The 17586-nt window shown below is 44.4% G+C and overlaps 1 protein-coding gene across 1 annotated transcript in view; it reads right to left on the reverse strand.

Annotated features, from left to right (window-relative positions):
- The window catches only part of LOC126184512 (arrestin homolog), a 448574-nt gene that overhangs the window by 268511 nt on the left and 162477 nt on the right, over positions 1-17586 (reverse strand). The window lies entirely within an intron of this gene.

A 17586-nucleotide genomic window follows, 5' to 3' on the forward strand; every position in this document is an offset into this window, starting at 1 on the left:
TCGTTCAGTGGTTTCAGGAGTATACCAGTGTTCAAAGATTGATCAGTACAGGTGAATATTTAACTACATCGCCACGGATCATCTTCGTATTAAAATTAAGTAATGTAGAGTTTATATCAACAAATTATTGAAAATTATTGCTAATCATTGTTGCCATATATTTGTATCTGTTGTCTATACCTATTGTCTAGCCTGTGACGAGGCCAAATGGTTGATGCATGCAAGCAAGCCACAGGATAACAGCAACTAATTTAGGTAGTAAGGGGTTCTCCTCGTGCTACCTATTTATGTTCACCACCAGGTGTGTTTGGTGATTTCAGTTTCTTCTGCGTTGGAAAAAGTAACTTTTTTGATCACGAAAGGTCGTTAACTTCCACCTCCTACACCCGGGACATCTGCCGTCTGCCTCAGTGATTACGTCATACCCAAGCATCTTCACTATATCGTTTTAAAGTTCAGACCTCTCAGCCAGTCTTCCTCAGGAACAGTATGCAGACATTTGCATTGATTATTTGCTGCCACCAGTAACAGCAGGTCCCTGGAAAGGGCTTTTTCCTGCCAGCACATTTCGCGAGTTTACTTCCAACAAGTGCTGGAAAGCACCTGCCTACACGCCTAAGTCGGCCTAGTAGGCCACAACCATGAGAAAATAACCTCATCTGCTCCAGCCTGGACAAAGTCCAACCACCTGACGCCAAGAGTACCACGTAGGCCTAATTTATTTCCTTTTCCTTCTTACTTATAAATAGACAGACGACGTTCACACTTCAGTGTTTCTAATTTAAAGACTGTCTGTCCTTGTATGAGTACGAAAACAAATAAAATGAAATTTCAAGTCAACGTCCCTAACACTACTGCCACCTGTAGTGTGGAACTCACATCTCTGTATAACTTTTTTGAAACAAGTTGTTAGATAACGTCCCGATTGGACACAGTATTGTACTACTGACACTGCATCTTATTTTGCAATTTATAATCATTTTCGTGTCTAAACTTAATAAAAATATGTAACATAAGAATTTTTATCTTTTGCAGTTGATGTTCTGTAAGAATCTGTTGCTCTTTTTGGTCCTTTAGTGACAATAGCCGAAACAAAGAAATTTATTAAGCAACCTAGACGGATTTATTCACAATAAACTCTGTTTGGTTTTCCTGCCAAATAGGGTGGCTTTTATCATCAGCAGCAGTTTGTAGTCAACGTCAAATTAATTTGATTTTTATTTGTGTGGTGAAATCGGTATGAAGTGTTGGTTCAAATGGTTCAAATGGCTCCAAGCACTATGGGACTTAACATCTGAGGTTATTAGTCCCCTAGACTTAGAACTACTTAAACTTAAATAAACTAAGGACATCACACACATCCATGCCCGAGGCAGGGTTCGAACCTGCGATCGTAGCAGCCGCGTGGTTCCGGACTGAAGCGCCTAGAACCGTTCGATTACAGAGAATGGCTGAAGTGTTGTAGAATGTCTAATCCTTTATCAAAGCCCTTCGTCAAGTCTTTGACAGTGTACTAAGAAAGCTTTTATAAAAGACATTTATTACCAAAGATCGTTGACAAAAATTAAAGCTTGGGTCCTGCTTTGATCAAAGTTCGCCATTTTTACTTGTCGCTTCGTTCACTTTAGTAAATTTAACCTTTAAAACGACGTTGAAGTATATTTGGTGCGTGGCTGCCACCACAGCGATCGCTGCAAAGTATGAATAAATGCGAAATTTTTCACAGCGCAAAGCACACTGACAACGAAAACCACAACGTACGGTTAGAATGTTGCAAAGGAATAGCTGCAGCAGTTAGCTGCGCTCCAAGTGGCTGCACTGTGAACGACGTAAGGAAGGAATTAAGGACCAAGGAGTCTATAGAGGTGTGGAAAGTCATGGATGCCATGGATAGACTCCACAAGCAAAATAAACGCATTTATTTGTACTCTGAGTAACCTAACTTAACCTTCACGAATTCCTCCTTACGTGATTTATATTTTGGTTGATATGTTTCTGGAACAATACGTGAAATGGTAAAATGTCGGATTCGAGTTCTATATGGAAAACAGGAATAGCCTTCGTCTCTTGTTAAAAATCTTAACCTAACGATGAATCGATCTACAGCAGAAATTGATTCAGTCATTCAAAAAGGGAAACAAGGTTACAGTTACATGTTTTTTCAAGTGTAACACAACGCCTTTCAAGAATCTATTCTCATTATAAAATGAAAATATTTGCAGAGGTATTTTACGTGATATTTCGGATAATCGGACAAATTAAATCTGTCCGACTGTAGCAAACCATAAAAAGACACCTGCAGGGCATGAGAGGCAAAACAACACACATATGGACATCACATAAAATATCTATGTAAATATGCGCTCTTGATAATGAGAATAAATTCTGGAAACACGTCTTGTTAATCGTGAAACGGTATATAAGTAGTGAAGTGGCTCATCATTTAAATCATGAACGTCTTAGCTGCTGGCTTTCCAAAAATATAGATTACGGTGAATGAAATTATGGTGCGACATTTCTTAAACGAGTATCTCGTTTTCAAATATGAGGGGCTACTTTCATAAGGATAAACTGAAATGTTTATTCGCTCATTCTAGAGTGATTTTCGTGGTTCATATCCTCGTTCTATAGCTCATGGAGCTAATTCTGGTGAACACATTGAACTTCTCGCTGTCCACGGTTTCACTCACAATTGTTTCCATTGTTCTTTCTTTACAAGCAATGCGCTCGGCACCAATATTAAGTTAAATGCTGCTGTACGGACGATTAACTGTTCGGCATCCATTCCCAAACAATTATGATGAAAAGTTTTACGGTAGTGTAATAGCTCCATTGTAGCAGTTTGGTCACAGTAGTTTGAAAAATCATTGGCACAGATGTTATTCAGTGCAATACGGGCCTGTTGGTCAAAGCTCTTGTCCTGTGCTCGTAGCGATGTTTTCACTGCATGAACTACATCCTCATCATCTCCAAAGTGTGTCCCACATACAAATCCTTAAGTGAGCGAAACAGATGGAATTCCGGGGGCACCAGATCTGGGCTATTGACTGGAAGAGTTAATAATGTACAACCCAATTTGACGTCGTTCCCCTGTTTTGAGACTTGTGTGTTATCGAGCATCACACCATCGCAATCGCAAAGGGCTGTCATCATGAGTTTGGCGGCAGAGGGAGCTCCCTGGGATTTCTTCTTTTTCGGTAACTGCGGGTGGTGCGGCTGCAGTGACGGCCTTTTTGTTTCAGTCCCAAAGTCACGCACCCAGGTTTCGTCATCTGTAACGATCTGGCCTCGAAATGCTCCAACAGTTCCGATGAAATTAGCTTTCTTTGAATTTTGTGGTCTGCTGTGAGCGTTCGTGGAATCCATGTTGAGCACACCTTTGAATATCCACGTGCCTCAATCACCGCACGTGCACATCTACATCTACATCTACATCATACTCAGCAAGCCACCTAATGGTGTGTGGCGAAGGGTACTTTCGGTACCACTATGTGATCCCTCCAACCCTGTTCCACTCGCGAATATTGCGTGGGAAGAATGATTGTCGGTAAGCCACTGTATTCGCTCTAATTTTTCGAATTTTCTCCTCGTGGCCAATGCGCGAGACGTATTTGGGGAGAAGTAATATGTTGTTTGACTCCTCCTGAAAAGTGCTGTCCCGAAATTTTAATAGTAAATCTCTCCGTGATGCACAACGTCTCTGTTGTAACGTCTGCCAGTGGAGTTTGTTCAGCATCTCCGTAACGCTCTCTCGCCAGCTAAACGATCACGTGCCGAAACGCACCGCTCTTCGTTGTATCATCTCTATCTCTTCTATCAGCCCTACCTGATAGGGAACCCAGATAGATGAACAGTACTCAAGAATCTGGCGAATAATAGCCTTAAAGCAACTTCTTTCGTGGATGAGTTACATTTCCTTAAAATTCGCCCGATGAATCTGAGTCTTCTGTCTGCTTTCCCACTGTCTGTTTTATGTGGTCATTCCACTTAAGGTCGTTCTGGATAGTTACGCGTAGATATTTTACAGCAGACGCTGTCTCCAGCTGTTTGCCATCATTAGTGTAGCTGTACAGTAGTGGATTTCTTTTCTTATGTATGCTCAATATGTTACATTTACTTACGTTCAGGGTCAACTGCCAGAGTCTGCATCATTCATAAATTCTCTGCAGGTCGTTCTGCACATTCTTACTATCTTCTGACGTTGCTACTTTGGTACAAACAACTGCATCATCTGAACTTCCAATTCCTAGCGACAGCTGTAGAGCCAATCGTGGAGCGGAGATGCGCTGGTCTGCAGCCTCAAGAGTCACAATGTAGTGATCGGTGGCTCTGAGAGGAGGTTCTGAAAGCAGCCAGCTATAGTCACTTGACAAAAGTTATGAGGTAGCGAAATGCACACATACACGTACATTGGCAGAGCTGTCATTTGTACGTAGGTGAATAATGTGAAAATGTTTTCGACGTCATTATGTCCGCACGACTGGAATTGACAGACTTTGAACGTGGATTGCTAGTTGGAGCTAGACGCATGGGACATTCCATTTTGGAAATTATTAGGGAATTCAATATTATGAGATCCACAGTGTGAATAGTGCACCGAGAATACCAAATGTCAGGTATCACTTCTCACCACCGTTAACGCAGTGACCGACGGCCTTCACTTAACGACCGAGAGCAACAGCGTTTGTGTAGAGTTGTCAGTGCTAACAGACGAGCAACACTGGTGAATTAAGTGCAGAAATCAATGTGGGACGTACGACGAACGTATCCGTTCGGACACTGCGGCGAAATTTGGCGTTAATGGGCTGTGGCAGCAGACGACCGACGTAAGTCTCTTTGGTAAGACCATTAGATCGTCTGCATTGCCTCTCCTGGGCTCGTGACCATATTGGTTGGGCCCTGCACGACTGGTAAATCGTCTTCTAGTCAGATGAGTCCCGATTTCAGCTGGTAAGAGTGTTGGAGTATGGCACAGACCTCACGAAGCCATGGACGCAAGTTGTCAACAAGGCATTCTGCAAGCTAGTGGTGGCTCCATAATGATGTGGGTTGTCCTCTGCTCCAACTGAACTGATAGTTAACTGGAAATCATTTTCGTCGGTTACTTGGAGACCACTTTCTGCCATTCATGGACGTCATGTTCCCAAACAACGACGGAATTTTTATGAATGACAATACACCATGTCACTGGGTCACAATTGTTCGCTATTGGTTTGAAGAACACGGTGTCTCTCTCTTTACCCATCGACCAAGGCTACACATATCAACTTCATCAGAGCCATACACTACACACAAACGTTTATGGTAGTTCACTACTGATTCTTCTTCTCATGAACAATTCGAGTACAGCATGTTGCTTGTAACTAGTGTCTTGCGTAAACGCCGTTTTGATGGTTCACTACGGCTCTCACGTCTGTCAGAGTCTTTAGAAGCTAAGCACATGAACAAAAGAAAGTTTAAATTTTATTCGCCTAAGAGGACTTTTCCAACATAAGTTAAGTGCTGTAAAAGATTTGCGTCTTGTTTTACTGTAGGTCTCTCATAACCCTTTCTCCTTTACGATATTTATACCGTCATACGGGGTCATGATTCGGCAAATATATTTTATTTCAGATACGTGGCCGGATTCCTTAACTGTCGTCATAGTCTTCAGTTAACCTGAGTGAGGGAAGTCGTGTGCGTCATCTGTCTTTGGATCGTGGCAGCTTACTCTTGGGTTGATTTGGGGGGAAGAGAGCAAACAGCGAGGTCATCGGTCTCATCGTATTAGAGAAGGAAATTGGACGTGCCCTGTCAAAGGAACCATCCCGGCATTTGCCCAAAGCGATTTAGGGAAATCACGGAAAACCTAAATCAGGATGGTCGGACGCGGGATTGAACCGTCGTCCTCCCGAATGCGAGTTCAGTGTGCTAACCACTGCGCCACCTCGCTCGCTGCTTACTCTTGTGAGTTGCCATATTTGTTACCAGTTTGTGTGTCTATCTTCTGAGACAGAGATTTGGAACCTGGCCTTAGCCGGCCGGAGTGGCCGAGCGGTTAAAGGCGCTACAGTCTGGAACCGCACGACCGCTACGGTCGCAGGTTCGAATCCTGCCTCGGGCATGGATGTGTGATGTCCTTAGGTTAGTTAGGTTTAAGTAGTTCTATGTTCTAGGGGACTTATGACCACAGCAGTTGAGTCCCATAGTGCTCAGAGCCATTTGAACCATTTGAACCTGGCCGGTGTATGCCTAAACAAGTGTGGAACAAATTTTAGAAATCACTCTGGCTTGAGATTGGCCTTCTCTGCAGGGGAGAGCCAAGCATTCGTCGTATCGAGGCAGACAGACGTGCTCTCGTATTCCACAGGATCTTGGAGTCGTTTTGCAGATGGCGTGGCTACGCCGAGGTTTGGAGTACTCACCTGTTGTATGGAAAATCGCGGTCGATACACATATCGTTCACCTACAAAGGATGCAAAATGAAGTTCTCAAACTCTCAGTACTCGTTCCTCGAGTTACCCCGAGGGCGGAACTTAATTAGGTAGCCAGTATACCTTAACCCTTGTAGAGATTAAGGTGATTTCTACGAGAATTGTAGAACGTCACAAGACTGACGATCCGCAACCTGGGCACCAAGGTGCAGCGCCAAAACGCCAACAAGTCGCCAAGCAACATGAACTGTGTTATTTCTCCGTGCTCTATCGTCAAATATGTGGTACCTAGGAATCCCGCGTGCTCGGTTCGCTATAAAAAATTCAAACAAATCGCGAATCCAGAATGAGATTTTCATTCTCAGTGGAGTGTGCGCTGATATGAAGCTTCCTGGCAGATTAATACTGTGTGGCGGACCGAGACTCGAACTCGGGACCTTTGCCTCTCGCGGGCAAGTGCTCTACCATCAGAGCTACCCAAGCACTACTCACGACCCGTCCTCGCAGATTCAATTCTGCCAGGTTCGCAGAAGAGCTTCTGTGAAGTTTGGAAGGTAGGAGACGAGGTACTGGCAGAATTGAAGCTGTGAGGATGGGTCGTGAGTCGTGCATGGGTAGCTCAGATGGTAGAGCACTTCCCGCGGAAGGCAAAGGTCCCGAGTTCGAATCTCACAGTTTCAATCTGCCAGGAAGTTTCAAGCAAATCGTATTAATGGGTTTTATTACAAAAAGTAAAGATTACTATACTCAACTCTATCAATTACAGAGAAGAGTTGCAAGCAAATGGCGACATGCAAAATAAGCAATCTTCTTCAGTATAGAGAATCCTGTCTGTGTTACATAGCGTATACAAGCGAAACGATTTGTGTCGATGCTGCTATAGAACACTCTAATCTTGAAGCTGCTATTCAACTCGCGTGTCACCAATCGGTTGGATCTCTCATGTCCTCTTCACATAGGATCCGCTGCTGTCGCGTTGTCGTCTGTCAGCGTGCGATTGGTTGACGTCTTCTCACAGCCATCTCTTCTCTACCGTAGATTAGCGAGTTCTATAACAGTGTCGTGTTGGCGCTTGACTTCCGCCGTAACAAACTGGAGGAATAACATGTAACTTACGACATAGTAATGTACTTTGTTCGTTTCATATCGACACCAGATATGACAGACGAGAAGAAAAGGTACCAGGTTTCGACCAAAAGACGCCTGAAGGAACGGACTGCAGGGCTAAGCCTTTATAGAAGATGGAAGACAAAAAATGGTTCAAATGGCTCTGAGCAATATTCGACTTAACTTCTGAGGTCATCAGTCGCCTAGAACTTAGAACTAATTAAACCTAACTAACCTAAGGACATCACACACATCCATGCCCGAGGCAGGATTCGAACCTGCGACCGTAGCGGTCACGCGGTTCCAGGCTGGAGCGCCTTTAACCGCACGGCCACACCGGCCGGCCTAGATGGAAGACAGGAGGAAGGGATTCCAGCTTAAAATATATATATATATATATATATATATATATATATATATACGTGTGTGTGTGTGTGTGTGTGTGTGTGTGTGTGTGTGCATGTGTGTGCGTGCGTGTGTGTGTGTGTGTGTGTGTGTGTGTGTGTGTGTGTGTGTGTGTTAAAGGCTTCTAGGCAATATACCTTCAAAGGTTTTTATTTTCATTCAAAACTGAGAAACGCCTTGGCTTCTCTCGCACTGACCTAGCCAAACAAACATCCGCACTATGACAGGAGACCTATATCTTATTATAGAGTGAAATCTGAAGTAAAGTTTGCCTCTGCAACCTCACAGACAAAGAGAAAACTTTTCTACACGTTGTAATCCAGGAAGAGACTGAAGAACTTAGGACCAGAACGTTGTTCACATCGGCAAACGTGACCACAGTGGCAGACCAGTCGTTAAACCGCGGGGAACACTATGTATAGGAGGCGGTGCAACGACCAGTAATTTGCATGCTGATGAGCTGTAAGTCACTGCATCCATAAACGTCACGGCTGTTCGCAACCTTACCGACCTGCGTTCGAAGACCGCGTCACGATCAGGGGGAACGCCCTCAGTTCGTGTTTGAACATATCACGGCGCGAAACACATTCCTGTTACGCTGATTTTATAAACCGAGTAATAAGTTTAAAAGTTTATTAATGGTTCAAATGGCTCTGAGCACTATGGGACTCAACTGCTGTGGTCATAAGTCCCCTAGAACTTAGAACTACTTAAACCTAACTAACCTAAGGACAGCACACAACACCCAGCCATCACGAGGCAGAGAAAATCCCTGACCCCGCCGGGAATCGAACCCGGGAACCCGGGCGTGGGAAGCGAGAACGCTACCGCACGACCACGAGATGCGGGCAAAAGTTTATTAATAAATATAACAAATTCCATAAAGGAATTTACGATAACATTGTACTTCATTGTGTGTTTGCTTTGTAGACGATCTAGACAGGAAAAAAAATTCACTTCAGAGAAGTGTCTAGCTGTAAAAGGAAGTGGATATCTGGTTTGCATGTCAGTAATGTTACCAAGGGTATTACCATCAAAACTTAACTCCGCCCGAACGAGCCTTGCAAAGTCCAACGGTACCGACCGAACGACATGTCATCCTCAGACGACAGGCGTCACTGGATGCGGGCACGTGATCAGCACACCGATTTCTCTGCCGTTGTCAGTTTTCGTGACCGGAGCCGGTACTTCTTAATGAAGTAGCTGAATAATTGGCCTCACAAGGGCTGAGTGTACCCCGCTTGCTAACAGCCATCGGCAGACCAGGACGGTCACCCATCCAAGCTCAATCCAAGGCCAACAGCGCTTAACTTCGGTGTGCTGACGGGAACCGGTGTTACCACTGCGGCAAGGCCATTGCCGCATTATGGTCAACCATGTGGTCGGACGGTCTGCCAAACGACGCCGCATTATGATCAACCATGTCGTCGGACGGTTTGCCAAACGACAGACATCGAGCGAAGGTGGCCTATCCTTTCAAATCTATACAGCAATGTCGTGCGAACTGAGTGTAACCGACGTTTGTGATATTGGGCGGTGGCAAGAGATTTAAATTTCTGTTTTCTTCAACCGATTCGGTCGAAGTTCCCTTGCGGCAGCAGATGGATTGCTAGAAACATGTTGCTGTAAAACATTTATTTGGCAAACAGGAATACGCTACCCGTATTTCTGGATTTAGTTTTCTTCAGAAATTCTTTAGTTTGCATATGAGAAAAAGGAAACTTTTCTTTTCTTTTTTTTTTTACTTATCGCAGTTTCTTAGCCTAAATAAATAACAGTGTTTACTTGAGAAAAATGGTTATACATGTGACAGGGCATCACTTTAATGGTTGCGTGAATAAATATGTTCGTTTATTAAAGTCCGATCGATCGCAAAATGGGAATCACAGCGAAAATCAAAAGTGTTTTATTTGCAATGTTTAACTAGACTTTTCAGCTACTACTGTACATAGTAACCGCTGCGAGTTTGACATTTGTAGTACCGTTGCAGCAACGTTTCAATATCCTTGTCATAAAAGGCAGCAGCTTGCGCCTTCCCCCAAGCTGATCTGCACATCGTTCTCTGTGCCGAAATGTTGCCTTCATAGCCAGCAGCGAATGTGAGCAGAGATGAAACTTAGAGGGAGCGAAGCCCCAGTTTTATGGTGGGTGATCAAACACATCCCACCTAAAACGCTGCGGGAGCGTCTTCATTGACCGGCCGAGAATTATCATGAAGAAGGAAATGCATGCCAGTTTCATTATGTGGCGGCGTGAAATCATGTGAAATGTCTCTTATACTTGGTGAGAGATATCTCTGCGTGCTCATCGTTAGCTCAGAAATGAAAATGGAGACGTTACGCGATAGAAGGGTATACTAAAAACACTGATTAATGCATCTGTGCAAAGCTTTATCGGGTTTTCAATGTGGTTTCCATTTCGATACCTGTCGGACCTTAATAAATGAATAGCCCTCGTACATATCATTGCTAATTTGAAATATTACCGTTAGTCAAGCTCAGACACTTGACTTACTAGTGCAGTATTGAAAATATAATTCACTTGCTACTTTACATTCGTTAAGCTTTTCAACGTTCATTAATTCGTACGGAATTTAGTCTAACCTACATAAAAGGCTTAAATTTTGACATTTCAATGATATCTTTATTGCATTAATGAGTAAATGGAAGTGATGTAAAAGAACCATCATCATACATGTCCCAACTAGCCCATTTAATAGAACGTTTCCTTCTTCATTAACACGGTTTTGTGAAATTAATCATATTGTTTCGAATTCAGATAAGAACGTGTGGAACATAAAATTCGGGTATATGAATTCGTCGTCTCGTTAATAAAGTATCTGCAATGCAGGACTTTGTTCTAACTACAGAAATGTTCAGGGATTAATTCCACTAACAATTTAGCCGATATCGGTCGACTTTGGGCAGTGCGTCTGGCGAACAGCGTTGCTAGCAGTGTGACAGCCGGCAGCAGCTCCTACCCCTTAATTGTAAATCCTAGTATACTGATTATACACCTAGAATTACAGTTGTCAACAGTGGAAATTAAGAGTTCTAGTTAGTTTCCAAATCCAACAAGTGCTTCTTGCAAACCTGTGTCTTCTAGCGCGTTACGATGCTAAGTGTTCACATCTATTTCCTAACGATTTGAGCGGTCTAGGCATGCAATACGAATGAATAATGATTTTTTTTGGGTTAATGGCTTCATCCATCACTATTCGGTAGAACAATTTTATATTGAATAATATTATTTTCTGCCCATCTCAGCTGTTAGGCTCTCGCATGTTGCGATCTCTTGCTACATGCCTGTAATTGCACGTTGTTAATTGCTTTTCAGGTCTCTCCAACACTTTCTAGCTGTAGGTAGTGATGTTTTCCGATTTTATCGATTGATCTTTCTTTTTTTGGGTTTTCTATTTGCTTTAGTTCTTGTAACATGGTCTATCCATTTATTTCTAAACCCTCAGTTATTGTATGGTTGCAGACTGTAGCCACACGCTCGTCTGAGCAGCTTGTATTCTACGTGCACTGCAATCCCTAGAAACCTATTGTCCGTAATAATACATTACACGAGTCGATAGTTGTCTGTTTGCTGGCTGTTTATGATCAGACTCCTGTCAATCCGGCACAGATTACTTGTAATGGGATTCCGCTACATTAAAAGACCCGGGGGGCCTGCATATACCTGAATTATCTTGTGAACAGCGCGCTCCCACACTGTACTTTATAAAGGACGAATTCCTCCAAACGCTAGGTGTAAGTTCAAACCACAACGGCTGAAGACAAATAAACTGCCGCATTGCCAAACCCTATTGTGAGAACAGCAGAGGCAGACATCAATAGGTAAAGTGATTATTCCAATGTGATTTCACTCGATAGCCAGCATTACGAGCACCTGACCTAATTTCAAAAAACTTTGTATTCTTTTAATAATTTTCACCTTACTCTGAACTATTAAATATCTGTCCGCCCCGGTAGCTGAGTGGTCAGGCCGACAGAATGTCAATCGTAAGATCCCGGGTTCGATGCCCGGCTGCGTCGGAGATTTTCTTCGCTCAGGGACTGGGTGTTGTGTTGTCCTAATCATCATCATTTCATCCCCACCGACGTGCAAGTCGCCGAAGTGACGTCAAATCGAAAGACTTGCACCCGGCGGACGGTCTACCCAACGGGAGGCCCTAATCACACGACATTTACATTAAATATCTGTTGATTATTCATACTAAACGATTAATGATTAATTGCGACGTTTGTTTTCTGTCAAACATTGTGATCAGTTTTAATTATTATTTAATTCACTGCGTAGGCTATAGGCATTTGTTGTCTATTGGTGCTCTCTATCAGATAAATATAGCTGTAATGGATTGTCAGTAATTATGCGTAATTTAACCAGAGTAAAGGTGGGATAATACTATTGTATCATATCAGCCACCGCGTTTCAGCATCTCCGTTTCCAGGTGCTCAAAACTATATGAAAAGTTTTATGCCGTTCAGTGCTCTCATATTGCCACCGTAAACATTATATGTAGCTGTCAGAAGACGCTATAGCATGCTGACGGATCGCGAGATTCAGGGAACAACGCGCAGAGTGATTGGGGAAATTGCATTTTACCGGAAGTACTTATAAGTTTGTGGAAATCTTTTCATATTTGCAAAACTGCTACAGCCTACATACATTTGAACTTGTTTACTACAGTCACACACTAGAAACCTTATTCAGGCTACAAGTAAATCACTGACTACTTTACTGTCAAGAGTGCTTCAGGAAATGTGATGGGACATCTCTTGATCTCTGGTGTAGTCACTGACTCAATGTAGGAGATACAGGATTATCTGCACAAGGTTTCTACTTTCTCTAATGAATGAAGCTTGATTTACGTGTAGAAAAACATAAGATATTGCAGATAAGTACGAAAACCAATACTGTAATACTGGAATACAATATTACAGCTAAGACAGAGGTTCAGCGACAATCATTGTTCCCACGCGCCACTCGCGAACGGAACAGGAAAGGAATGATAAGGCAGTAGTACCAGAAATAGTCTCCGTCAAATATCATAAGATAGCTGGTGGAGCACTGATGTAAAAGTAGATGTAAATGTCTTGCTTGATACAATCACGTCTGTTAAATACCTATGAGTACTGTTGCAAAGCGGTATGAAATGGAACGAACCAGAAAGGAATGTTGTACGTATGGTGAATGGTCAAATTCGGTTTACTGGGAGAATTCTAGGAAAGTGCAACTCATCTGCAAAGGAGACTGCGTATAGAACTCTAGTGCCACTTGTTCTTGATTACGACTCGAGTGTTTGGGACTCCCACCAGGTCGGATTTAAAAATGACATTGAAGCATTTCAGCGGCGTGCAGCTAGGTCAACACGCGATAACTACGGAGATGCTCCCTGGACCCAAATGCAAATCCCTGGAGAGAACGCACGGGTCTTCTCACGAAACAATAATGAGAAACTTTAGAAAACCGCCATTTGCAGCATAGTGCAGAACGCTTCTACCACCGCCAACGTACACTCCTGGAAATGGAAAAAAGAACACATTGACACCGGTGTGTCAGAGCCACCATACTTGCTCCGGACACTGCGAGAGGGCTGTACAAGCAATGATCACACGCACGGCACAGCGGACACACCAGGAACCGCGGTGTTGGCCGTCGAATGGCGCTAGCTGCGCAGCATTTGTGCACCGCCGCCGTCAGTGTCAGCCAGTTTGCCGTGGCATACGGAGCTCCATCGCAGTCTTTAACACTGGTAGCATGCCGCGACAGCGTGGACGTGAACCGTATGTGCAGTTGACGGACTTTGAGCGAGGGCGTATAGTGGGCATGCGGGAGGCCGGGTGGACGTACCGCCGAATTGCTCAACACGTGGGGCGTGAGGTCTCCACAGTACATCGATGTTGTCGCCAGTGGTCGGCGGAAGGTGCACGTGCCCGTCGACCTGGGACCGGACCGCAGCGACGCACGGATGCACGCCAAGACCGTAGGATCCTACGCAGTGCCGTAGGGGACCGCACCGCCACTTCCCAGCAAATTAGGGACACTGTTGCTCCTGGGGTATCGGCGAGGACCATTCGCAACCGTCTCCATGAAGCTGGGCTACGGTCCCGCACACCGTTAGGCCGTCTTCCGCTCACGCCCCAACATCGTGCAGCCCGCCTCCAGTGGTGTCGCGACAGGCGTGAATGGAGGGACGAATGGAGACGTGTCGTCTTCAGCGATGAGAGTCGCTTCTGCCTTGGTGCCAATGATGGTCGTATGCGTGTTTGGCGCCGTGCAGGTGAGCGCCACAATCAGGACTGCATACGACCGAGGCACACAGAGCCAACACCCGGCATCATGGTGTGGGGGGCGATCTCCTACACTGGCCGTACACCACTGGTGATCGTCGAGGGGACACTGAATAGTGCACGGTACATCCAAACCGTCATCGAACCCATCGTTCTACCATTCCTAGACCAGCAAGGGAACTTGCTGTTCCAACAGGACAATGCACGTCCGCATGTATCCCGTGCCACCCAACGTGCTCTAGAAGGTGTAAGTCAACTACCCTGGCCAGCAAGATCTCCGGATCTGTCCCCCATTGAGCATGTTTGGGACTGGATGAAGCGTCGTCTCACGCGGTCTGCACGTCCAGCACGAACGCTGGTCCAACTGAGGCGCCAGGTGGAAATGGCATGGCAAACCGTTCCACAGGACTACATCCAGCATCTCTACGATCGTCTCCATGGGAGAATAGCAGCCTGCATTGCTGCGAAAGGTGGATATACACTGTACTAGTGCCGACATTGTGCATGCTCTGTTGCCTGTGTCTATGTGCCTGTGGTTCTGTCAGTGTGATCATGTGATGTATCTGACCCCAGGAATGTGTCAATAAAGTTTCCCCTTCCTGGGACAATGAATTCACGGTGTTCTTATTTCAATTTCCAGGAGTGTATATTCCACGTAACGACTGCGAAGACAAGATAAATGAGATTAGGGCTCCTACGCAGGTAGATAGACACTCATTCTACTTTTGCTCCATTTCTGTTGGCAAGCGGGATGCATTCAGCCCTTGTGAGGCAAAATTGAGGATCTACTTGATTGAGAAGGAGCGGCTCCGATCTCGTAAACTGACATACGGTGTGCTGACCACATGCCCTCCATATACGCATCCAGTGACGCCTGTGGGTTGAGGATGACACGGTGGCAGAACGGTTCCGTTGGGCCTTGATGGGCTGTTCGGGTGGAGTTTACTTTAGTTCCATTTGTGAGGAAAATAGGGGAAGAAATGATTTCACCACCCCCTCCCCACTACGAAATGCACTATTCCCTGATGCCTCTTAGAAGTGTTCTGTCGAAACGATTCGGTTAGACACCTCTTCATCAGTTACTCCATCTGCCAGTTTAACCCTCAGCATTCGTTTGCAACACACTATTTTAAAAGCTTTGTTTTCTTCTTGTCTGAGCTGTTTATAGTCCACATATCACTATCATGTGAAGCTCCACTTCAAATACTTTCAAAAAAAACTTCCTGAGACTGAAATTTTTGTTATACATTAAACAATCTCTCTTCTTGGACAGCGTTATTGCTAAAGTCTATATTTTGTATCATCTCTAGTTCCGCCATTGTTAGTTATTTCATTTCCCAGATAGCAAACCTTATCTACTACCTTTAAGTGTCTCACACCATAACCAGATTTCCTCCGCATCGCGTGCTTAAATTAGACTAAAATTTATGAGCCCAGTTTTACTGTTCTTTATGTTCATCTTTTAACTGTTTTCTAGACACTATCTGTCCTTTTCAACTGATATTCCGAGTCCTTCTCTGTCTATGCCCAAAATTATGTCATTAGTAAAGGTTACAGGTTTTATTCCTTATTCCTGAATATTAAATACCTTTCCAAAGTTCTCCACAGCTCCCTTTACTGCTTACTCAATGTGCAGACTGAATAACACGACGTGTAGGCTTCATTCGCGGTCTCAACTACTGCCTATCTTTTATCTCCTTCGAGACTTAGCATTGCAGTCCAGTTCCTGAACGGTTTAGAATAACTTTTCAGCCGGCCGAAGTGGCCGTGCGGTTAAAGGCGCTGCAGTCTGGAACCGCAAGGCCGCTACGGTCGCAGGTTCGAATCCTGCCTCGGGAATGGATGTTTGTGATGTCCTTAGGTTAGTTAGGTTTAACTAGTTCTAAGTTCTAGGGGACTAATGACCTCAGCAGTTGAGTCCCATAGTGCTCAGAGCCATTTGAACCATTTGAATAACTTTTCGTTAAAACCGAGCACTGGGAGTCGCAGGTATGAATGTACTGTCGCCGTCGCTACGAGAACGGCTCAGCATAGGGTCTTTGTGTCGCTCTTCCGTTGCATTTGGTGAAATCATACGCGGGCTCGATATCCTTATTGCGTGTGTCACTGTTGACGGGCAGCTAAAACAACGGGGAGAACACACCCTAGACAGAACCGAACACTACTGAATGTAAGCTTGAGAGCCGAGAGTAAACAGGACATTAGTGTCGTCCAATGGCAATACCGCGAGTGAATGGAAAAATTCAGTTTCCAAACAAAATACACAGCGCAAGCCATTTACATTTGCAATATTGTGCAGCTACAAAGATATACTGGGATAATAAAGCAAACGTAATGCAGTTATCCTGTAACGAGCCATCGGAGAGTACAGGTCCCTGATGCCAAAACAACCAGGAAATATTCCTGAACAAACGCTGAAATTTTCTTGGAGGTCTTCAGGTTCACTCTTTAAAAACTTTTGTAATAGAACAGCACCTACGTGAGAATAGTAAAAGAGACTGCATGGCTTCACCTACATCACTCAGAGAACTGCCTAAGCGATTTCCATATTTTCCGTAGCCTGAAGGAACATCGGGGGTGGGAGAGGGGGGTGGGGGGGAAGAGAAGACATTTTCCAACCATGAGCCACGAGGTGGTTCACACAGCGTTCTTGAATGGCTCTGGACCCAAGCAGCGGATTTACATCGTCGAGGAACTGAACTATTCATACACGGTGGGGCCAACAAAAGTGGCCCGGACAACTGGAAACGATTGGACGTGAATGTGCGCACATAACTACACTCTGAGACGCGCACGTCACGTGTACGCCCGCCAAGTGATCCACACCGGTTCTGCGAGTATTGCGAACTGTGTCAGAGTAGAGCAAAGGGGACGATGGTACTCACAGTGGAGCAGCGGGTGTTCGTTGTGGAAAGTTACGTGGCAACAAAGTCGTGGAAGCGGTGTGGTCAGTTGTTTGCAGAGAAGTTTAATGCTGTCAAAGTGCAAGCAAACAGTGCCACGCGAAGCTTAGCCCGAAAATGGAGTCAGGCAGCATGTGTTTTGAACAAGTCAAAAAACATTTCGAAACGTGCCCGGCCACCAGAAAATACAGCTGCAGTTCACCACAAAATGCTTCAGATTCCTGCCAAATCAGCCCGACAGCTTGTAACAACACTAACGTTATCCTACTGTATATGTAATACATTTTTTTCTTCTGAATTTCAATAAGTTAGTATAGTCGATGTTCTGATTTCATTTCTTTTTTTGTTTCATGCCATTATGTTGAAGAAGCTATAAACAATTTTCGAGGTAAATTTTAATATTTATGTCAAATTTCAAGCAATGTTGTAATCGAAGCGAAGTGTACCTAATGTTGGAAA

This window comes from Schistocerca cancellata, chromosome 4, assembly GCF_023864275.1.
Source record: "Schistocerca cancellata isolate TAMUIC-IGC-003103 chromosome 4, iqSchCanc2.1, whole genome shotgun sequence".
In the NCBI taxonomy this organism is placed as follows: Eukaryota; Metazoa; Arthropoda; class Insecta; order Orthoptera; family Acrididae; genus Schistocerca; species Schistocerca cancellata.